General features: G+C 62.2%; 1 protein-coding gene across 8 annotated transcripts in view; it reads left to right on the top strand.

Annotated features, from left to right (window-relative positions):
- The first annotated feature begins 252 nt into the window (after positions 1-252).
- Positions 253-24493, top strand: part of LOC122543258 (sodium channel protein type 8 subunit alpha-like) — a 418530-nt gene continuing 394289 nt past the window's right edge. For 7 of the 8 annotated variants that reach the window (XM_087985570.1, XM_087985567.1, XM_087985569.1 and 4 more), the window contains exon 1: positions 832-967. The gene's annotated coding sequence lies outside the window, so the exon portion shown is untranslated. Of the gene's footprint in view, positions 680-831; positions 968-24493 lie in introns of those variants that run through there. The other variant, XM_087985565.1, reaches the window with a different exon arrangement.

Below are 24493 nucleotides of genomic sequence, written 5' to 3'. Positions count from 1 at the left end.
TGAGGAGTCAGGAGGTGAGTTACTTGTACAAGACCCAGCTTCTGACCTGCTTTGGTAGCCACAGTATAATCCAGTTCAGTTTCTTGTCAATGGCAAACCCCCAGGATGTTACAGTACTGAAGAAGTCATACCAGACTCAAAACGTTTCTCTCTCCACCGATGCTGCCAGACCCGCTGTATTTCTCCAGCATTTTCTGTGTTTGTCCTAGGATGTCGAAGCTGTCTGACTTACTCTGAGTAATGCCACAGCAAAGTCTATGGCATTCTCTTGCTTTCCAGATGCCCACGGACCTGAAACCCATTTTCTATTGAAAAGGAACAGCGAAAGAAAACAAACAGGAAAGAAACCGAAGTGAACCGCAGGAAAAAAAAAATTATTGGTTCAGTGTGAGAATGACACATGAAACCAAACATCCAGGACAGGGGCGCAGTGGTCCTCACAGAGCCATGACTCAGTAAGAAGCAGGCACCGGCTGTCATTGCACTTTCATATAGCCCTTGAGAAGAGCGGATTGATGAATGATCGGATCACATGCAGGCTACATTTCCCCGGCGGGTGCGTGCGTTTCACGGAAGCCCCAGCAAGCCCCGAGAAAAGTTGGGCGAGTGCTGCTGTGTGCACAGCTAGCTGACTGGCAGATCTGGGAGAGGAGGCAATGGCAAAGTGAAGGCGAGGCGGGTGAGTGAATGAGGTGCTGGTGGTGGGAACTGGATTCTAACCCAGGCATTTCGGGGGGGGGGGGGGGGATGTTGGTGGTAGGAGAGAGAGAGAGAGACACACACACACAGACTGTTTTTGGACATGATCCCTAACACGCTGCTGAGAGTCATCAATTATGCAAGGTAACGGCACGCACTGGGAAGGGAAGGAAGCGCTGCAATATGGCGACAACCGCAGTTTCTCCTGCATCCTTTCAACATCTGCAGTACAGCATCACCTTCCGCGGTCTCTGTTAGAGCACCGAATGTAAGTCAATCCCTTCTTTTCCTCGGGCGGCAGCGCTTTCCCCTCACCTCTCCCCCCCCCCCCCCATAACCAAAAAAAAACACAGAAAAGAAGCGGCGTTTTATTCGCCTCCGCTTAGCCCAGCACAAGCCCTTGCCGCAGAACAATTTTTCCAGCCGTGAACATCGTCTGCATTTCTGAGTAGGGTGTCTGCTGGGGCTCTCTTCTACCTCAGCCCCCCCACCCAGAAAGATTCCATCCTCTCTGCAGGTTACCTCCAGAATTGCTGCCCCCACCTCCCCTCTTTACCGCGGATTTCGCCCGGAATCTCAGCTCATTTGCTGAGAGATGGCACAATATTGAAATGTCAGATGCAGTCTCCATCCATGGCACTCGCCCAAACGCCACCAAATCTCCATCCTCCAGCTCTGAGCTGGGAGAGCGTTTCATTCTCCTTCGCTACAATTTTCTATTTGTATACACCACCCCCACCCCGACCCCCCTCTCTCTCTCTCTTAACCACCCGAATTGTAAATGCATCAGATTGCACCATTTTATTGAGAGCCGGAACACTTTGCACAGTAAGAGGGCATGGTTGGGAGGGAGGGAGAGGGGAAAGGGAGGTGGGAGTGGGGGTGGGTGTGTGTGGTGGGGTGGGGGGGGGGGGGAGGCGGGGGCGGAATCTATGGTTGGGTTAAGTTCTTGAAAAGGGTTTGGAATGTGTGGTTATGCGGTTAAAGGGAAGCGCTGGGTGTCACCGCAGTTAGAAAGTCAAATTGAACAGAGTGGCTGCAAGACCGGAAAGGTAATGCTATGGGTTTGCTGGAAAGGCTGGCTAGTGTGAAAACTTACTGTCCCCTTTCACCCCCAGCATCCTCCCCCCCCACCCATTACCACCCCGTACTCCCCCAACACTCCCACCCCAGCATCCTGGCCCCCCAGCACTCCCACCCCGAGCATCCTGCCCCAGCACTCCCAACCCCAGCATCCTGTCCCCAACACTCCCACCCCCAGCATCCTGTCCCAACACTCCCACCCCCAGCATCCTGCCCCATCACTCCCAACCCCAGCATCCTGTCCCAACACTCCCACCCCCAGCATCCTGCCCCATCACTCCCAACCCCAGCATCCTGTCCCCAACACTCCCAACCCCAGCATCCTGTCCCCAACACTCCCACCCCCAGCATCCTGTCCCAACACTCCCACCCCCAGCATCCTGCCCCATCACTCCCAACCCCAGCATCCTGTCCCCAACACTCCCACCCCCAGCATCCTGCCCCATCACTCCCAACCCCAGCATCCTGTCCCCAACACTCCCACCCCCAGCATCCTGTCCCAACACTCCCACCCCCAGCATCCTGTCCCAACACTCCCACCCCCAGCATCCTGCCCCAACACTCTCACCCCCAGCATACTGTCTCCAACACTCCCACCCCCAGCATCCTGCCCCAACACTCTCACCCCCAGCATACTGTCCCCAACACTCCCACCCCCAGCATCCTGCCCCAACACTCCCACCCCCAGCATCCTGCCCCAACACTCCCACCCCCAGCATCCTGCCCCAACACTCCCACCCCCAGCATACTGTCCCCAACACTCCCACCCCCAGCATCCTGTCCCAACAATACCACCTCCAGCATACTGTCCCCAACACTCCCACACCCAGCATCCTTTCGCCCCAACACTCCCACCCCCAGCATCCTGTCCCCCCAACATTCCCACCCCCAGCATCCTGTCCCCCCAACACTCCCACCCCCAACATCCTGTCCACCAACACTCCCACCCCGAGCATCCTGTACCCCAACACTCCCACCCCCAGCATCCTGCCCCAACATTCCCACCCCCAGCATCCTGTCCCCAACACTCCACCCACAGCATCCTGCCCCCCCAACACTCCACCCACAGCACCCTGCCCCCCCAACACTCCCACCCCCAGCATCCTGACCCCCAACACTCCCACCAGCAGCATCCTGACCCCCAACACTCCCACCCCCAGCATCCTGCAACCCCAACACTCCCACCCCCAGCATCCTGTCCCCAACACTCCCACCTCCAGCATCCTGTCCCCAACACTCCCACCCCCAGCATCCTGCACCCCCAACACTCCCACCCCCAGCATCCTGCCCCAACACTCCCACCCCCAGCATCCTGCCCCAACACTCCCACCCCCAGCATACTGTCCCCAACACTCCCACCCACAGCATCCTGTCCCAACAATACCACCTCCAGCATACTGTCCTCAATACTCCCACCCCCAGCATCCTGCCCCAACACTCCCACCCCCAGCATCCTGTCCCCAACACTCCCACCCTCAGCATCCTGTCCCCCAAAACTCCCACCCACAGCATCCTGCCACCCCAACACTCCCACCCCCAGCATCCTGTCCCCAACACTCCCACCATCAGCATCCTGTCCCCCAACACTCCCACCCTCAGCATCCTGTCCCCCAACACTCCCACCCCCAGCATCCTGCACCCCCAACACTCCCACCCCCAGCATCCTGCCCCCCCAACACTCCCACCCCCAGTATCCAGCCCCGAACACTCCCACCCACAGCATCCTGTCCCCCAACACTCCCACCCCCAGCATCCTGCACCCCCAACACTCCCACCCCCAGCATCCTGCCCCCCCAACACTCCCACCCCCAGTATCCAGCCCCGAACACTCCCACCCACAGCATCCTGCCCCCAACACTCCCACACCCAGCATCCTGCCCGCCCAACACTCCCACCCCCAGCATCCTGCCCCCAACACTCCCACACCCAGCATCCTTCCGCCCCAACACTCCCACCCCCAGCATCCTGTCCCCCCAACATTCCCACCCCCAGCATCCTGTCCCCCCAACACTCCCACCCCCAACATCCTGTCCACCAACACTCCCACCCCGAGCATCCTGTACCCCAACACTCCCACCCCCAGCATCCTGCCCCAACATTCCCACCCCCAGCATCCTGTCCCCAACACTCCACCCACAGCATCCTGCCCCCCCAACACTCCACCCACAGCATCCTGCCCCCCCAACACTCCCACCCCCAGCATCCTGACCCCCAACACTCCCACCCCCAGCATCCTGACCCCCAACACTCCCACCCCCAGCATCCTGCACCCCCAACACTCCCACCCCCAGCATCCTGTCCCCAACACTCCCACCTCCAGCATCCTGTCCCCAACACTCCCACCCCCAGCATCCTGCACCCCCAACACTCCCACCCCCAGCATCCTGTCCCCAACACTCCCACCCCAACATCCTGTCCCCCAACACTCCACCCACAGCATCCTGCCCCCCCAACACTCCACCCACAGCATCCTGACCTCCAACATTCCCACCCCCAGCATCCTGACCCCCAACACTCCCACCCCCAGCATCCTGCATCCCCAACACTCCCACCCTCAGCATCCTGTCCTCAACACTCCCACCCCCAGCATCCTGCACCCCCAGCATCCTGTCCCCAACACTCCCACCCCCAGCATCCTGCCCCCCCCAACACTCCCACCCCCGCATCCTACCCCCCCAACACTCCCACCCCCAGCATCCTGTCCCCAACACTCCCATCCCCTGCATCCTGCCCCCCCAACACTCCCACGCTCAGCATCCTGTCCCCAAACACACCCACCCCCAGCATCCTGTCATCAAAACTCCCACCCTCAGCATCCTATCCCCAAAGACTCCCACCCCCAGCATCCTGTCCCCCAACACTCCCACCCCCAGCATCCTGTGCACAACACTCCCACTCCGAGCACCTGCCCCAACACTCCCACCCCCAGCATCCTGTCCCCCAACACTCCCACCCCCAGCATCCTGACCCCCAACACTCCCACCCCCAGCATTCTGTCCTCAACACTCCCACCCCCAGTATCCTGTCCCCCAACACTCCCACCCCCAGCATCCTGTCCTCAACTCTCTCATCCCCAGCATCCTGTCCCCCCAAACACTCCCACCCCCAGCATCCTGACCTCCAAAACTCCCACCCCCAGCATCCTGCCCCCCCCAACACTCCCAACCCAGCATCCTGTCCCCAACACTCCCATCCCCAGCATCCTGTCCCCCAAGACTCCCATCCCCTGCTTCCTGCCCTGCAACACTCTCACCCCTAGCATCCTGCCCCCCCCCAACACTCCCACGCTCAGCATCCTGTCCCCAACACTCCCACCCTCAGCATCCTGTCCCCAAACACTCCCACCCCCAGCATCCTGTCCCCCAAGACTCCCATCCCCTGCTTCCTGTCCTCAACACTCCCACCCCGAGGACCTGCCCCAACACTCCCACCCCCAGCATCCTGACCCCCAACACTCCCACCCCCAGCATCCTGTCCCCAAACACTCCCACCCCCAGCATCCTGTCCCCACACACTCCCACCCCCAGCATCCTGTCCTCAACACTCTCACCCCGAGCACCTGCCCCAACACTCCCACCCCCAGCATCCTGTCCCCCAACACTCCCACCCCCAGCATCCTGACCCCCAACACTCCCACCCCCAGCATCCTGTCCCCCAACACTCCCACCCCCAACATACAGTCCCCAACACTCCCACCCCAAGCATCCTGTCCCCCAACACTCCCACCGCCAGCATCCTGTCCCCAACACTCCCACCCTCAGCATCCTGTCCCCAAACACACCCACACCCTGCATCCTACACCCCCAACACTCCCACCCCCAGCATCCTGTCCCCAACACTCCCACCCCCAGCATCCTGTCCCCCAACACTCCCACCCCCAGCATCCTGTCCCCAACACTCCCACCCCCAGCATCCTGTCCCTCCAACACTCCCACCCCCAGCATCCTGCCACCCGCAACACTCTCACCCCCAGCATCCTGTCCCCCAACACTCCCACCCCCAGCATCCTGACCCCCAACACTCCCACCCCCAGCATCCTGTCCCCCAATACTCCCACCTCCAACATACAGTCCCCAACACACCCACCCCAAGCATCCGGCCCCCCCATCATCCCACCCACAGCATCCTGTCCCCAAACACTCCCACCCCCAGCATCCTGTCCCCCAACACTCCCACCCCCAGCATCCTGTCCTCAACACTCTCACCCCGAGCACCTGCCCCAACACTCCCACCCCCAGCATCCTGTCCCCCAACACTCCCACCCCCAGCATCCTGTCCCCCAATACTCCCACCCCCAGCATCCTGTCCCCCAACACTCCCACCCCCAGCATCCTATCCCCCAACACTCCCACCCCCAGCATCCTGTCCCCCAACACTCCCACCCCCAGCATCCTGTCCCCCCAACACACCCACCCCCAGCATCCTGTCCCCAACACTCCCACCCCCAGCATCCTGCACCCCCAACACTCCCACCCCCAGCATCCTGTCCCCCCCAACACTCCCAACCCCAGCATTCTGTCCACAACACTCCCACCCCCAGCATCCTGCACCCCCAACACTCCCACCCCCAGCATCCTGTCCCCCCCAACACTCCCACACCCAGCTTCCTGTCCCCAATACTCCCACCCCCAGCATCCTGTCCCCCCAACACTCCCACATACAGCATCCTGTCCCCCCAACACTCCCACATACAGCAACCTGTCCCCCAACACTCCCACCGCCAGCATCCTGTCCCCAACACTCCCACCCTCAGCATCCTGTCCCCAAACACACCCACCCCCAGCATCCTGTCCCCCAACACTCCCACATACAGCATCCTGTCCCCCAACACTCCCACCACCAGCATCCTGTCCCCAAACACACCCACCCCCAGCATCCTGCATCCCCAACACTCCCACCCCCAGCATCCTGTCCTCCAACACTCCCACCCCCAGCATCCTGTCCCCCAACACTCCCACCCCCAGCATCCTGTCCCCAACACTCCCACCCCCAGCATCCTGCCCCCCTAACACTCCCACCCCCAGCATCCTGCCATCCGCAACACTCCCACCCCCAGCATCCTGTCCCCCCAAACACTCCCACCCTCAGCATCCTGCCCCCCTAACACTCCCACACCCAGCATCCTGTCCCCAACACTCCCACACCCAGCATCCTAACCCCCAACACTCTCACCCCCAGCATCCTGTCCCCCAACACTCCCATCCCCAGCATCCTGTCCTCAAAACTCCCACCCCCAGCATCATGCCCCCCAACACTCCCACCCCCAGCATCCTGCCACCCCCAACACTCCCACCCCCAGCATCCTGTCCCCCAACACTCCCACCCCCAGCATCCTGTCCCCAACACTCCCACCCCCAGCATCCTGCCGCCCTAACACTCCCACCCCCAGCATCCTGCCATCCGCAACACTCCCACCCCCAGCATCCTGTCCCCCCAAACACTCCAACCCACAGCATCCTGCCCCCAACACTCCAATCCCCAGCATCCTGTCCCCCCAACACTCCCACGCAGAGCATCCTGTCCCAACACTCTCACACCCAGCATCCTGCCCCCAACACTCCCACCCCCAGCATCCTGCCGCCAAAACTCCCACACCCAGCATCCTTCCCCCCAACACTCCCACCCCCAGCATCCTGTCCCCAACGCTCCCACCCCCAACATCCTGTTCCCAACACTCCCAACCCCAACATCCTGTCCCCCAACACTCCCATCCCCAGCATCCTGTCCCCCCAAACACTCCCACCCACAGCATCCTGTCCCCCAACACTCCCACCCCCAGCATCCTGTCCTCAACACTCTCACCCCGAGCACCTGCCCCAACACTCCCACCCCCAGCATCCTGTCCCCCAACACTCCCACCCCCAGCATCCTGTCCCCCAATACTCCCACCCCCAGCATCCTGTCCCCCAACACTCCCACCCCCAGCATCCTGTCCCCCAACACTCCCACCCCCAGCATCCTGTCCCCCAACACTCCCACCCCCAGCATCCTGTCCCCCAATACTCCCACCCCCAGCATCCTGTCCCCAACACTCCCACCCCCAGCATCCTGCCCCCCTAACACTCCCACCCCCAGCATCCTGCCATCCGCAACACTCCCACCCCCAGCATCCTGTCCCCCCAAACACTCCCACCCACAGCATCCTGCCCCCAACACTCCCATCCCCAGCATCCTGTCCTCAACACTCCCACCCCCAGCATCCTGCCACCCCCAACACTCCCACCCCCAGCATCCTGCCACCCCCAACACTCCCACCCACAGCATCCTGCCCCCAACACTCCCATCCCCAGCATCCTGTCCCCCCAACACTCCCACGCAGAGCATCCTGTCCCAACACTCTCACACCCAGCATCCTGCCCCCAACACTCCCACCCCCAGCATCCTGCCGCCAAAACTCCCACACCCAGCATCCTTCCCCCCAACACTCCCACCCCCAGCATCCTGTCCCCAACGCTCCCACCCCCAACATCCTGTTCCCAACACTCCCAACCCCAACATCCTGTCCCCCAACACTCCCACCCCCAGCATCCTGACTCCCCAACACTCCCACCCCCAGCATCCTGCCCCCCTAACACTCCCACCCCCAGCATCCTGCCATCCGCAACACTCCCACCCCCAGCATCCTGTCCCCCCAAACACTCCCACCCACAACATCCTGCCCCCAACACTCCCATCCCCAGCATCCTGTCCCCCCAACACTCCCACGCAGAGCATCCTGTCCCAACACTCTCACACCCAGCATCCTGCCCCCAACACTCCCACCCCCAGCATCCTGCCCCCAAAACTCCCACACCCAGCATCCTTCCCCCCAACACTCCCACCCCCAGCATCCTTTCCCCAACACTCCCACCCCCAGCATCATTTCCCCAACACTCCCACCCCCAGCATCCTGTCCCCAACACTCCCACCCCCCCAACATCCTGTCCCCCAACACTGCCACCCCCAACATCCTGTCACCCAGCATCCTGTCCCCAACACTCCCACCCCCAGCATCCTGTCCCCCCAACAGTCTCACCCCAGCATCCTTTCCCCAACACTCCCACCCCCAGCATCCTTTCCCCAACACTCCCACCCCCAGCATCCTGTCCCCAAAACTCCCACCCTCAGCATCCTGTCCCCAACACTCCCACCCCCAGCATCCTGCCCCCCACAACAGTCTCACCCCAGCATCCTTTCCCCAACACTCCCACCCCCAGCATCCTGTCCCCAATACTCCCAACCCCAGCATCATTTCCCCCCAACCCTCCCACCCACAGCATCCTGTCCCCCAACACTCCCACACCCAGCATCTTGCCCCCCCAACACTCCCACCCCCAGCATCCTGTCCCCAACACTCCCACCCCCAGCATCTTGCCCCCCCAACACTCCCACCCCCAGCATCCTGTCCCCAACACTCCCACCCACAGCATCCTGCCCCCTCCAACAGTCTCACCCCCAGCATCCTTTCCCCAACACTCCCACCCCCAGCATCCTGTCCCCAACACTCCCACCCCCAGCATCCTTCCCCCCACAACACTACCCCCCCGGCATCCTGCCCCCCAACACTCGCGCCCCCCAACATCCTGTCCCCAACACTCCCACCCCCAGCATCCTGCCTCCCCAACACTACCCCCCCAGCATCCTGTCCCCCAACACTCCCACCTCCAGGATCTTGCCCCCCCCCAACATTCCCACCCCCAGCATCCTGTCCCCCCAACACTCCCACCCCTAGTATCCAGTCCCCAACACTCCCACCCCCAGCATCCTGTCCCCCAACGCTCCCATCCCAGCGTCCTGTCCCCAACACTCCCACCCCCAGCATCCTGTCCCCCAACACTCCCACCCCCAGCATCCTGTCCCCCAACACTCCCACCCCCAGCATCCTGTCCCCAACACTCCCACCCCCAGCGTCCTGACCCCAACACTCCCACCCCAACATCCTGTTCCCAACATTCCCACCCACAGCATCCTGCCCCCCCAACACTCCCACCTCCAGCATCCTGACTCCCCACCACTCCCACCCCCAGCATCCTGTCCCCCAACACTCCCATCCCCTGCATCCTGCCCCCAACACTCCCACCCCCAGCATCCTCGTTCCCACAACAATCCCTCCCCCAGCATCCTACACCCCAACACTCTCACCCCCAGCATCCTGCCCCCACATCCCTCCCCCCAGCCCTCTTCCCCCTAACACTCCCACACCTTCCCCCACATCCCCACCCCAGCATCATCCCACCAACATCCTCTCCCACATTCCAACCCCTTCCCCACATCCCCACCCCAACATCATCCCACCAACATCCTCCCACCCCCTCCCCCACATCCCCACCCCAGCATCACCCCACCAACATCCTCCCCCAGCCCTCTCACCCGCTTCCCCACATCCTTACCACCAGCATCATCCCCCAAACTCTTACCGTCCACATCTCTACCCACAGTTTACTCTGCCTGCCCTTCCATCCTCCTCCTCCACATCCTCACCACCAGCATCCTAACCCCCATAATCATCCCCACTGCCAGCATATTCCCACTGCACAACCACACCCCTCTCCCCTGTATTCCCAGCCCCAGCATCCTCCCACCCCCACCTCCAGCATTCCCCACTTTTCTCTTCCTCACCCACTCCTTCCCCCCACCTCCCCCCTTTCTCGCTCCTTCCCCACTCCGTCCCCACCCGCCTCCCCATTCCTTCCCTCCTACCTCACCCACTCCTTCCCCCCCATGCTTCCCCACTCATTCCGCCCGACTACCCCCTATATCACCCACTCCTTCCCCCTCCCTGTCTCCCCACACCACACTCTTATCCCCCCTCACTTCCCCCTCCCTTCCCATTCTTCCCCCTCTAATTTCCCAATCCTTCCTCCTAACACCCCACTTCCTGTACCCCACCTACCACTCCTTCCTTCACTACCTCCCACTCCTTACACCCCCACCTCCCCACTCCTTTCCTCTTAACTCCCCACTCATTTCCCCAACCTCCCACTCTTTCCTCCCTACACCCCCATTCCCTATACTAACCCCACTCACTGCATTCTCCTCCTCCATCACACCTTTCCCAAACTGCCCCAGTCCACCCCACTCTTAACGTCCAATATCTTCTGTGGAACCCCACCATTTTCCCCTCCCATTTATTCCTCTTCTCTCTTCCCTTCTCTTCCCCTTCCCTTCTCTTCCTGCTCCATCCTCTCTAACCCTCTTTCCCTTGTTCCCTCCATTTCTCCATCCTCCTTCTGCTTTCTGCCTCCATCCCCATCCCAACATCACTCTTTCCTGCCCTTTGTTTCTGCTCTCCCTTGTGCCCCTTCCTTGCCTCTCCATCTTTCTTATCCTCTCTTCAACCACTCCTCCTCTTCTTTCCCCGTTCCATCCTCTCCCCGTCCTTCCTCTCCATCCCCCTTCCTTCCTCTTCCTCACCCTCCCCTGCCCTTCCTTCCCCATCCTCTCCCCTGTCCCTGCCTTTGCCGTCCCCATCCTAATACACTCCACACTGTCCCCTCCCCATCTTCTCTCCTCCCTCCCCCTTTCTTCCCCTCCTCCTTTCTTCACCCTCCCCCTTCTTTCCCTCTCCCCCTCCCCTCCCCCTTCCTTCCCTCTCCCCCTCCCTCCCCCTTCCTTCACCCTCCCCCTTCCTTCACCCTCCCCCTTCCTTCACCCTCCCCCTTCCTTCACCCTCCCCCTTCCTTTACCCTCCCCCTTCCTTCAACCTCCCCCTTCCTTCCCTCTACCCCTCCCCTCCCCCTTCCGTCACCCTCCCCCTTCCTTCCCTCTCTCCCTCCCCTCCCCGTCTCCTCCCCCTTCCTTCACCCTCCCCTTCCTTCCCTCTCCCCTCCCCTCCCCTTTCCTTCCCTCTCCCCCTCCCCCTCCCCTCCCCTCCCCTTTCCTTCACTCTTCCCTTTCCTTCACCCTCCCCTTCCTTCCCTCTCCCTTCCTTCACCCTCCCCCTTCCTTCCCTCTCCCCTCCCCTCCCCGTTCACTCCCCCTTCCCTCACCCTCCCCCTTCCTTCACCCTCTCCCTTCCTTCCCTCTCCCCCTCCCCTCCCCTCCCCCTTCCTTCACCCTCCCCCTTCCTTCCCTCTACCCCCTCCCCCTTCCTTCCCCCTCCCCATCCCCTCCCCCTCCCCTCCCCCTTCCTTCCCTCTCCCCCTCCCCTCCCCGTTCACTCCCCTTTCCCTCACCCTCCCCCTTCCTTCACCCTCTCCCTTCCTTCCCTCTCCCCCTCCCCTCCCCTCCCCCTTCCTTCACCCTCCCCTTCCTTCCCTCTCCCCCTCCCCTCCCCTTTCCTTCCCTCTCCCCCTCCCCCTCCCCCTCCCCTCCCCTCCCCTCCCCTTTCCTTCACTCTTCCCTTTCCTTCACCCTCCCCTTTCCTTCACCCTCCCCTTCCCTTCACCCTCCCCTTCCTTCCCTCTCCCTTCCTTCACCCTCCCCCTTCCTTCCCTCTCCACCTCCCCTCCCCGTTCACTCCCCCTTCCCTCACCCTCCCCCTTCCTTCACCCTCTCCCTTCCTTCCCTCTCCCACTCCCCTCCCCTCCCCCTTCCTTCACCCTCCCCCTTCCTTCCCTCTACCCCCTCCCCCTTCCTTCCCCCTCCCCATCCCCTCCCCCTCCCCTCCCCCTTCCCTCCCCCTCCCCCTTCCTTCACCCTCTCCCTTCCTTCCCTCTCCCCCTCCCCCTCCCCCTTCCTTCACCCTTCCCCTTCCTTCCCTCTCCCCCTCCCCTCCCCACCCACTTCCTTCACCCTCCCTCTTCCTTCCCTCTCCCCCCTCACCCTTCCTTCCCTCTCCCCCCTCCCCCTACCTTCCCTCTCCCCCTCCCCTTCCCCTTCCCCTTCCTTCACCCTCCCCCTTCCTTCCCCCTCCCCTCCTCTCCCCCTTCCTTCACCCTCCCCCTTCCTTCACCCTCCCCTTTCCTTCACCCTCCCCCTTCCTTCACCCTCCCCTTCCTTCCCTCTCCCCTCCCCTCCCCTCCCCCTTCCTTCACCCTCCCCCTTCCTTCCCTCTCCCCCCACCCCCTTCCTTCACCCTCCCCCTTCCTTCCCGTTCCCCCTCCCCTCCCCTCCCACTTCCTTTACCCTCCCCCTTCCTTCACCCTCTCCCTTCCTTCCCTCTCCCCCCTCCCCCTCCCCCTTCCTTCACCCTCCCCCTTCCTTCCCTCTCCCCCCCCTTCCTTCCCTCTCCCCCTCCCCCTCCCCTTCCCCTTCCTTCACCCTCCCCCTTCCTTCCCCCTCCCCTCCTCTCCCCCTTCCCCCTCCCCTCCTCTCCCCCTTCCTTCACCCTCCCCTTTTCTTCACCCTCCCCTTTCCTTCACCCTCCCCCTTCCTTCACCCTCCCCCTTCCTTCACCCTCCCACCTTCCTTCACCCTCCCCTTCCTTCACCCTCCCACCTTCCTTCACCCTCCCCTTTCCTTCACCCTCCCCTTTCCTTCACCCTCCCCCCTTCCTTCACCCTCCCCCCTTCCTTCACCCTCCCCCCTTCCTTCACCCTCCCACCTTCCTTCACCCTCCCACCTTCCTTCACCCTCCCACCTTCCTTCACCCTCGCACCTTCCTTCACCCTCGCACCTTCCTTCACCCTCCCACCTTCCTTCACCCTCCCCTTTCCTTCACCCTCCCACCTTCCTTCACCCTCCCACCTTCCTTCACCCTCCCACCTTCCTTCACCCTCCCACCTTCCTTCACCCTCCCCTTTCCTTCACCCTCCCCTTTCCTTCACCCCCCCCTTCCTTCACCCTCCCCTTTCCTTCACCCTCCCCCTTCCTTCACCCTCCCCTTTCCTTCACCCTCCCACCTTCCTTCACCCTCCCCCTTCCTTCATCCTCCCCTTTCCTTCACCCTCCCCCCTTCCTTCACCCTCTCCCCCTTCCTTCACCCTCCCCCCTTCCTTCACCCTCCCCCCTTCCTTCACCCTCTCCCCCTTCCTTCACCCTCCCCCCTTCCTTCACCCTCCCCCCTTCCTTCACCCTCCCCCCTTCCTTCACCCTCCCCCCTTCCTTCACCCTCCCCCCTTCCTTCACCCTCCCCCCTTCCTTCACACTCCCCCCTTCCTTCACCCTCCCACCTTCCTTCACCCTCCCCCCTTCCTTCACCCTCCCCCCTTTCCTTCACCCTCCCCCCTTCCTTCACCCTCCCACCTTCCTTCCCTCTCCCCCTCCCCTCCCCTTTCCTTCCCTCTCCCCCTCCCCCTCCCCCTCCCCTCCCCTCCCCTCCCCTTTCCTTCACTCTTCCCTTTCCTTCACCCTCCCCTTTCCTTCACCCTCCCCTTCCCTTCACCCTCCCCTTCCTTCCCTCTCCCTTCCTTCACCCTCCCCCTTCCTTCCCTCTCCACCTCCCCTCCCCGTTCACTCCCCCTTCCCTCACCCTCCCCCTTCCTTCACCCTCTCCCTTCCTTCCCTCTCCCACTCCCCTCCCCTCCCCCTTCCTTCACCCTCCCCCTTCCTTCCCTCTACCCCCTCCCCCTTCCTTCCCCCTCCCCATCCCCTCCCCCTCCCCTCCCCCTTCCCTCCCCCTCCCCCTTCCTTCACCCTCTCCCTTCCTTCCCTCTCCCCCTCCCCCTCCCCCTTCCTTCACCCTTCCCCTTCCTTCCCTCTCCCCCTCCCCTCCCCACCCACTTCCTTCACCCTCCCTCTTCCTTCCCTCTCCCCCCTCACCCTTCCTTCCCTCTCCCCCCTCCCCCTACCTTCCCTCTCCCCCTCCCCTTCCCCTTCCCCTTCCTTCACCCTCCCCCTTCCTTCCCCCTCCCCTCCTCTCCCCCTTCCTTCACCCTCCCCCTTCCTTCACCCTCCCCTTTCCTTCACCCTCCCCCTTCCTTCACCCTCCCCTTCCTTCCCTCTCCCCCTCCCCTCCCCTCCCCCTTCCTTCACCCTCCCCCTTCCTTCCCTCTCCCCCCACCCCCTTCCTTCACCCTCCCCCTTCCTTCCCGTTCCCCCTCCCCTCCCCTCCCACTTCCTTTACCCTCCCCCTTCCTTCACCCTCTCCCTTCCTTCCCTCTCCCCCCTCCCCCTCCCCCTTCCTTCACCCTCCCCCTTCCTTCCCCTCTCCCCCCCCTTCCTTCCCTCTCCCCCTCCCCCTCCCCTTCCCCTTCCTTCACCCTCCCCCTTCCTTCCCCCTCCCCTCCTCTCCCCCTTCCCCCTCCCCTCCTCTCCCCCTTCCTTCACCCTCCCCTTTTCTTCACCCTCCCCTTTCCTTCACCCTCCCCCTTCCTTCACCCTCCCCCTTCCTTCACCCTCCCACCTTCCTTCACCCTCCCCTTCCTTCACCCTCCCACCTTCCTTCACCCTCCCCTTTCCTTCACCCTCCCCTTTCCTTCACCCTCCCCCCTTCCTTCACCCTCCCCCCTTCCTTCACCCTCCCCCCTTCCTTCACCCTCCCACCTTCCTTCACCCTCCCACCTTCCTTCACCCTCCCACCTTCCTTCACCCTCGCACCTTCCTTCACCCTCGCACCTTCCTTCACCCTCCCACCTTCCTTCACCCTCCCCTTTCCTTCACCCTCCCACCTTCCTTCACCCTCCCACCTTCCTTCACCCTCCCACCTTCCTTCACCCTCCCACCTTCCTTCACCCTCCCACCTTCCTTCACCCTCCCCTTTCCTTCACCCTCCCCTTTCCTTCACCCCCCCCTTCCTTCACCCTCCCCTTTCCTTCACCCTCCCCCTTCCTTCACCCTCCCCTTTCCTTCACCCTCCCACCTTCCTTCACCCTCCCCCTTCCTTCATCCTCCCCTTTCCTTCACCCTCCCCCCTTCCTTCACCCTCTCCCCCTTCCTTCACCCTCCCCCCTTCCTTCACCCTCCCCCCTTCCTTCACCCTCTCCCCCTTCCTTCACCCTCCCCCCTTCCTTCACCCTCCCCCCTTCCTTCACCCTCCCCCCTTCCTTCACCCTCCCCCCTTCCTTCACCCTCCCCCCTTCCTTCACCCTCCCCCCTTCCTTCACACTCCCCCCTTCCTTCACCCTCCCACCTTCCTTCACCCTCCCCCCTTCCTTCACCCTCCCCCCTTTCCTTCACCCTCCCCCCTTCCTTCACCCTCCCACCTTCCTTCACTCTCCCACCTTCCTTCACCCTCCCACCTTCCTTCACCCTCCCCTTTCCTTCACCCTCCCCTTTCCTTCACCCTCCCCTTTCCTTCACCCTCTCACCTTCCTTCACCCTCCATTTTCCTTCACCCTCCCCCTTCCTTCACCCTCCCCTTCCTTCCCTCTCCCCCTCCCCTCCCCCTTCCTTCCCTATCCACCTCTCCCTTCCTTCCTACTCCCCTCCCACTTCCTTCCCCTTCCCCTCCCCCTTTTCCCCTCCACTTCCTTCCGCCGCCAAGCTCCGCTCCCCCTTCCCTCCCCCTTCTTCTGCATCCTCTTCCCTCCCCTCCCTTCCCCTTCCTTCCTCCCGCCATGCATTCCACTTTACTTCCCACTCCGCACCCCTCTGCCTTCTTCCCCATCCTCTCCCCTCCCTCTTCTTCTCCATCCTCTCCCATTCCCCATCCTCCCCTCCTCCTTCCTTCCCCTTCTCCTTCCCTCTCACTTCCCCGCCCCTTTCCCTTCCTATCCGCTTTCCCCAACCCCTTTCCCCTCCCCTTTTCCCACCCCTCCGCACTCCTAAACCCTCCTGCTCCCTTTCCCCTTCCTTTTCCCCACCCATCCCACCTCCCCCTCCCGTTTCCCCTTCTGTCACTGTCTCCTCCCCATTCCCTTCCCATCCTCCTCCCCTTTCCCCACCATGCCCTTCCCCTCACCCTCCCCTTTCACCTCGGCCTCCCCTCCCCTTTCCCCTTTCCACTCCCCTCCCCTTTCCCCTTTCCACTCCCCTCCCCTCCCCTCTATCTTCTCCACTCCCCTCTGGCCTCTCCCTCCCCTCTCCCCTTTTCCCACCCCTCCCTTCTCCTCTCCCTTCTCCCCTTCCCTCTCCCCTTCCCCCCCACTCCCCTTTCTCCCCTTTTCTCCTCTCCTTCCCCTATCCCTTCCCCACCACTCCTTCCCCCCTCACCCCGACTCCTTCACCGCTTTCCCTTCCCTCTTCCACTCCCTCCCAGTTCCCTCCCCTCAACTCCCCTCCCTCACTCCTCTCTGCTCTTCACTCACACCTCCCCTCCCCTCTCCCCTTCCCCTCCGCTTCTCCTTCTTCCCCTTCGCTTCCCCTTCTTCCCCTTCCCCTCCCCACTTCCACATTCCCCCCCTCCCCTTCCACTGTCGCCTTCCCCCTCCCCTCTCCGCTTCCCCCGGCCCTTCCCCGCCCTTCCTCCTCCCCTTCCCCTCCCCTCATCTTCCCCTATCCCTCTCCTCTCCTTCCCTCCTCCCCTCTCCCCTCCTTTCCTAATTCCCCTTCCTCTCCTCCCTCCCCCTCCCCTCCCTCTCCTCCTTCCCCCTCCCCTCCCTCTCCTCCCTCCCCTCCCCTCCCTCTCCTCCTTCCCCCTCCACTCCCCTCCCCATTCCTTCCCTCCAAACCTCCCCATTCCTTTTACTTAACCCTCACCCTTCTCCTTCCCCCTCACTCCTCCCCTTCCCCTCCCGCTTTTGTGCCCCTCACACTCTATTCCCTTCCCCACTCCCCTTTCCTTCCTCTCCCCTTCCCCTTTCGCTTACCCCCTCACCCTTAATTCCCCTCCCCTTCCTTCCCCACCCACTCAACCTCCCTTCCACCCAACCACCATCTTCTTCCCTGCCCATTCCTTCCCATCCCCCATTGCTTCCCCCTCTCCCTTCCTTCCCAGTCCTGTCCTCTCCCTCCCTTTCCCCTTGCTTTCTCCACTCCTTCCCTCTCCCTCCCCTGACTCCTCCCCCTCCCCCAAGCCCTACCGCTTCCTTCACCGTCCCCCTCCCCCTTCCTTCCTTACCCTTCCTTCCCTGTCCCCCTCCCCCTTCTTTCCCTATCCTCTCTCCATACCCATCCTCTCCCCTTCCCCATCCCAATCCTCTCCCCTTCCCCATCGCCATCCTCTCCCCTTCCACTTCCCCATCCTCTGCCCTTCCCCATCCTCTGCCCTCCCCCATCCCCATCCTCTCCCCTTCCCCATCGCCATCTTCTCACCTTCCCCAATCTCATCCTCTCTCCTTCCCCATTCCCATCCTCTCCACTTCCTCATCCCAATCTTCTCCCCTTCCCCATCCCCATCTCCTTCCCCATCCTCTCCCCTTCCCCAATCCGACCCTCTCCCTTTCCTCATCTCCATCATCTCTCATCGCCTTCCCCATCCCCTCCCTTCCCCATCCCCATCCTCTCCCATTCCCCATCGCCAAACTCTCCTCTTCCCCATCCTCGTCCTCTCCCCTTCCCCATTCTCATTCCTCCCCTTCCCCATCTCCATCCTCTCCCCTTCCCTATCCTCGTTCTCTCCCCTTCCTCATCGCCAAACTCTCCCCTTCCCTTTCCCCATCCCCGTTCTCTCCCCTTTCCCATCCCCATCCTATCCCCTTCCCCTTCCCCATCCTCACCCCTTCCCCATCCTGTCCTCTTCCCCATCTCCATTCTCTCCCCTTCCCCATCCCCATCTTCTCCCCTTCCACATCTCCTTCCCCATCCTCACCCCTTCCCCATCTCCATCCTCTCCCCTTCCCCATTCTCATTCCTCCACTTCCCATCTCCATCCTCTCCCCTTCCCCATTCTCATTCTCTCCCCTTCCCCATCACCATTCTCTCCCCTTTCCCAACTCCATCCTCTCCCCTTCCCCATCCTCTCCCCTTCCCCATCCCCCTAATCTCCCCTTCCTCATCCTCAACCCTTCCCCATCCCCATCTTCTCCCCTACCATATCCTCTCCCCTTCCCCATCTCCATCCCCTTCCCCATCCACCTCCTCTCCCTTTACCCTTCCCCATTCTCTCCCCTTCGAAATCCTCTCACCTACCCCATCTCCATCCTCTCCCCATCCCCATCCTCTCCCCTTCGCCTTCCCCATCCTCTCCCCTTCCCCTTCCCCATCCTCTCCCCTTCCCCATCCTCACCCCTTCCCCATCCCCATCCCCATCTCTTTCCTCATCCTCTCCCCTTCCCCATCCCCATCCTCTCCCCTTCCCCATCCCCATCCTCTCCTCTTCCCCATCCCCATCCCCTCCCCTTCCCTATCCTATCCTCTCCCCATCCCCATTCTCTCCTTTTCCTCTTCCCCATCCTGTCCTCTTCCCCATCCCCATCCTCTCCCCTTCCACATCTCCTTCCCCATCCTCTCCCCTTTCCCATACCCATCCTCTCCCCTTCCCCATCCCCATCCTCTCCCCTTCCCCATCCCCATCCTCTCCCCTTCCCCATCCCCATCCCCATCCCCTCCCCTTCTCTATCCTATCCTCTCCCCATCCCCATTCTCTCCTTTTCCTCTTCCCCATCCTGTCCTCTTCCCCATCTCCATTCTCTCCCCTTCCCCATCCCCATCTTCTCCCCTTCCACATCTCCTTCCCCATCCTCTCCCCTTTCCCATACCCGTCCTCTCCCCTTCCCCAATCCAACCCACTCCCCTTCCTCATCTCCATCTTCTCTCATCGCCTTCCCCATCCGCTCCCTTCCCCATCCACTTCCCCATCCACTTCCCCATCCCCATCCTCTCCCCTTCCCCTTCCCCATCTTCTCCCCTTCCCCATCTCTATCCTCTCCCCTTCCCCATCCCCATCTTCTCCCCTACCATATCCTCTCCCCTTCCTCATCTCCATCCTATCCCCTTCCCCATCCTCTCCCCTTCCCCATCCCCCTCCTTTCCCTTTACCCTTCCCCATCCTCTTCCCTTCCCCATCCTCTCCCCTTCCCCATCTCCATCCTTTCCCCATCTCCATCCTCTCCCCATCCCCATCCTCTCCCCTTTCCCTTCTCCATCCTCTCCCCTTCCCCATCCCCATCCTCTCCCCTTCCCCATCCTCTCCCCTTCCCCATCCCCATCTCCAACTCCTTCTCCACCCTCTCCCCTTCCCCTTCCCCATCCTCTCCCCTTCCCCATCCTATCCCTTTCCCCATCCCCATCCTCTCCCCTTCCCCATCCCCATCCTCTCCTCATTCCCATCCCCTCCCCTTCCCCAATCTCATCCTCTCCCCTTCCCCATCCCCATCCTCTCCCCTTCCCCATCCCACCCTCTCCCCTTCCCTATCTTATCCTCTCCCCTTCCCCTTCCCCTTCCCCATCCTCTCCCCTTCCCCATCCCCATCTCCATCTCCTTCCCCATCCTCTCCCCTTCCCCATCCCCATCCTCTCCCCTTCCCTATCCTATCCTCTCCCCATCCCCATACTCTCCTTTTCCTCTTCCCCACCCTGTCCTCTTCCCCATCTCCATTCTCTCCCCTTCCCCATCCCCATCCTCTCCCCTTCCCCATCTCCTTCCCCATCCTCTCCCCTTTCCCATACCCGTCCTCTCCCCTTCCCCAATCCAACCCACTCCCCTTCCTCATCTCCATCTTCTCTCATCGCCTTCCCCATCCGCTCCCTTCCCCATCCACTTCCCTATCCCCATCCTCTCCCCTTAACCAACCCCATCCTCTCCCCTTCCCCTTCCCCATCCTCTCCCCTTCCCCATCCCCTGTCCCCATCTCCTTCCCCATCCTCTCCCCTTCCCAATCCACATCCTCTCCCCTTCCCCATCCTATCCCTTTCCCCATCCCCATCCTCTCCCCTTCCCCATCCCCATTCTCTCCCCTTCCCCATCCCCATCCTCTCCTCATTCCCATCCTCTCCCCTTCCCCATCCCCATCCTCTCCCCATCCCCATCCTCTCCCCATCCCCATCCTCTCCCCTTCCCCATCCCCATCCTCTCCCCATTCCCATCCTCTCCCATTCCCCTTCCCCATCCCCATCTCCTTCCCCATCCTCTCCCCTTCCCCTTTCCCATCCTCTCCCCTTCCCCTTTCCCATCCTCATTCTCTCCCCTTCCCCATCTCCATCCTCTCCCCTTCCCCATCACCAACCCCACCCTCTCCCATTCCTCATCCCCATCCTCTCCCCTTCCCCATCCTCTCCCCTTCCCCATCCCCCTCATCTCCCCTCCCCCATCCTCTCAACTGGCCCTTCCCCATCCTCTCCACATATCCATCGTCTCCCCTTCCCCATACCCATCCTCTCCCCTTCCCCATCCTCTCCCCTTCCCCATTTCTATCCTATCCCCTTCCCCTTCCCCATCCTCTCCCCTTCCCCATCCCCATCCTCTCCCCTTACACTTCCCCATCCTCTCCCCATCCCCATCCCCATCCTCTCCCCTTCCCAATCCCCATCCTCACCCCATCCCCATCCCCATTCTCTCCCCTTCCCCATCCTCTCCCCATTCCCCATCCTCTCCCCTTCCCCATTTCCATCCTATCCCCTTCCTCTTCCCCATCCTCTCCCCTTCCCCATACCCATCCTCTCCCCTTCCCCATCCTCTCCCCTTCCCCATTTCTATCCTATCCCCTTCCCCTTCTCCATCCTCTCCCCTTCTCCATCCTCTCCCCTTTCCCATCCCTGTCCTCTCCCCTTTCCCATCCCTGTCCTCTCCCCTTCCCCATCCCCGTCCTCTCCCCTTACCCATTTCTATCCTATCCCCTTCCCCTTCCCCATCCTCTCCCTTCCCCATCCCCATCCTCTCCCCTTACACTTCCCCATCCTCTCCCCATCCCCATCCCCATCCTCTCCCCTTCCCAACCCCCATCCTCACCCCATCCCCATCCCCATCTTCTCCCCTTCCCAATCCCCATCCTCTCCCCTTCTCCATCCTCTCCCCTTCTTCATCCTCTCCCCTTTCCCATCCCTGTCCTCTCCCCTTTCCCATCCCCATCCTCTCCCCTTCCCCATCCCCGTCCTCTCCCCTTCCCCATCCCCATCCTCTCCCCTTCCCCATCCCCATCCCCATCCTCTCCCCATCCCCATCCTCTCCCCTTCCGCATCCCCATCCTCTCCCCATCCGCATCCTCTCCCCTCCCCCTCCCCATCCTCTCCCCTTCTCCATCCTCTCCCCTTCCCCATCCCCATCCTCTCAGCTTCCCCTTCTCCATCCTCTCCCCTTACCCATCCTCTCCCCTTCCCTATCCCCATCTCCATCTCCTTCCCCATCCTGTCCCCTTCCCTATCCCCATCCTCTCCCCTTCCCCATGCTCTCCTCTTCCCTATCCTATCATCTCCCCATCTCCATCCTCTCACCTTCCCCATCTCCATCCTCTCCCCTTCCCCATCCACCACCTCTCCCCTTCCCCATCCCCTCCCCTTCCCCATCCTCTCCCCTTCCACATCTCCATCCCCATCTTCTCCCCTTCCCCATCCCCATCCCCTCCCCTTCCCTATCCTATCCTCTCCCCATCCCCATCCTCTCCTTTTCTTCTTCCCCATCCTCTCCCCTTCCCCATCCCCATCCTCTCCTCATCTCTATCCCCCTCCTCTCCCCTTCCCCATCCCCTCCACTTCACCATCCCCTCCACTTCCCCATCCCCTCCACTTCCCCATCCCCTCCCCTTCCCCATCCTCTCCCTTCCACATCTCCATCCCCATCCTCTCCCCTTCCCCTTCCCCATCTCCATCCCTCCCCCTACCTTCCCTCTCCCCCCCCCTTTCCCTTCCCCTTCCTTCACCCTCCCGCTTCCTTCCCCCTCCCCTCCTCTCCCCCTTCCTTCACCCTCCCCTTTCCTTCACCCTCCCCCTTCCTTCACCCTCCCCTTCCTTCCCTCTCCCCCACCCCTCCCCACCCCTTCCTTCACCCTCCCCTTCCTTCCCTCTCCCCCCACCCCCTTCCTTCACCCTCCCCCTTCCTTCCCGTTCCCCCTCCCCTCCCCTCCCACTTCCTTTACCCTCCCCCTTCCTTCATCCTCTCCCTTCCTTCCCTCTCCCCCCTCCCCCTTCCTTCACCCTCCCCCTTCCTTCCCTCTCCCCCCCCTTCCTTCCCTCTCCCCCTCCCCCTCCCCTTCCCCTTCCCCTTCCTTCACCCTCCCCCTTCCTTCCCCCTCCCCTCCTCTCCCCCTTCCCCCTCCTCTCCTCTCCCCCTTCCTTCACCCTCCCCTTTTCTTCACCCTCCCCTTTCCTTCACCCTCCCCCTTCCTTCACCCTCCCCCTTCCTTCACCCTCCCACCTTCCTTCACCCTCCCCTTCCTTCACCCTCCCACCTTCCTTCACCCTCCCCTTTCCTTCACCCTCCCCTTTCCTTCACCCTCCCCCCTTCCTTCACCCTCCCCCCTTCCTTCACCCTCCCCCCTTCCTTCACCCTCCCCCCTTCCTTCACCCTCCCACCTTCCTTCACCCTCCCACCTTCCTTCACCCTCCCACCTTCCTTCACCCTCCCACCTTCCTTCACCCTCCCACCTTCCTTCACCCTCCCCTTTCCTTCACCCTCCCACCTTCCTTCACCCTCCCACCTTCCTTCACCCTCCCACCTTCCTTCACCCTCCCCTTTCCTTCACCCTCCCCTTTCCTTCACCCCCCCCTTCCTTCACCCTCCCCTTTCCTTCACCCTCCCCCTTCCTTCACCCTCCCCTTTCCTTCACCCTCCCACCTTCCTTCACCCTCCCCCTTCCTTCATCCTCCCCTTTCCTTCACCCTCCCCCCTTCCTTCACCCTCTCCCCCTTCCTTCACCCTCCCCCCTTCCTTCACCCTCCCCCTCCCTTCACCCTCCCCCCTTCCTTCACCCTCCCCCCTTCCTTCACCCTCCCACCTTCCTTCACTCTCCCACCTTCCTTCACCCTCCCCTTTCCTTCACCCTCCCCTTTCCTTCACCCTCCCCTTTCCTTCACCCTCCCCTTTCCTTCACCCTCCCCTTTCCTTCACCCTCTCACCTTCCTTCACCCTCCACTTTCCTTCACCCTCCCCCTTCCTTCACCCTCCCCTTCCTTCCCTCTCCCCCTCCCCTCCCCCTTCCTTCCCTATCCACCTGTCCCTTCCTTCCTACTCCCCTCCCACTTCCTTCCCCTTCCCCTCCCCCTTTTCCCCTCCACTTCCTTCCGCCGCCAAGCTCCGCTCCCCCTTCCCTCCCCCTTCTTCTGCATCCTCTTCCCTCCCCTCCCTTCCCCTTCCTTCCTCCCGCCATGCATTCCACTTTACTTCCCACTCCGCACCCCTCTGCCTTCTTCCCCATCCTCTCCCCTCCCTCTTCTTCTCCATCCTCTCCCATTCCCCATCCTCCCCTCCTCCTTCCTTCCCCTTCTCCTTCCCTCTCACTTCCCCGCCCCTTTCCCTTCCCATCCGCTTTCCCCAACCCCTTTCCCCTCCCCTTTACCCACCCCTCCGCACTCCTAAACCCTCCTGCTCCCTTTCCCCTTCCTTTTCCCCACCCATCCCCCCTCCCCCTCCCGTTTCCCCTTCTGTCACTGTCTACTCCCCATTCCCTTCCCATCCTCCTCCCCTTTCCCCACCATGCCCTTCCCCTCACCCTCCCCTTTCACCTCGGCCTCCCCTCCCCTTTCCCCTTTCCACTCCTCTCCCCTCCCCTCTATCTTCTCCACTCCCCTCTGGCCTCTCCCTCCCCTCTCCCCTTTTCCCACCCCTCCCTTCTCCTCTCCCTTCTCCCCTTCCCTCTCCCCTTCCCCCCCACTCCCCTTTCTCCCCTTTTCTCCTCTCTTTCCCCTATCCCTTCCCCACCACTCCTTCCCCCCTCACCCCGACTCCTTCACCGCTTTCCCTTCCCTCTTCCACTCCCTCCCAGTTCCCTCCCCTCAACTCCCCTCCCTCACTCCTCTCTGCTCTTCACTCACACCTCCCCTCCCCTCTCCCCTTCCCCTCCGCTTCTCCTTCTTCCCCTTCGCTTCCCCTTCTTCCCCTTCCCCTCCCCACTTCCACATTCCCCCCCTCCCCCTTCCACTGTCGCCTTCCCCCTCCCCA

This window comes from Chiloscyllium plagiosum, unplaced genomic scaffold (assembly GCF_037043375.1).
Source record: "Chiloscyllium plagiosum isolate Xiang-an unplaced genomic scaffold, Cpla_swu_hap1 HiC_scaffold_53X, whole genome shotgun sequence".
Taxonomy (NCBI): Eukaryota; Metazoa; Chordata; class Chondrichthyes; order Orectolobiformes; family Hemiscylliidae; genus Chiloscyllium; species Chiloscyllium plagiosum.
This window is presented reverse-complemented; position numbering and strand designations above follow the sequence as displayed.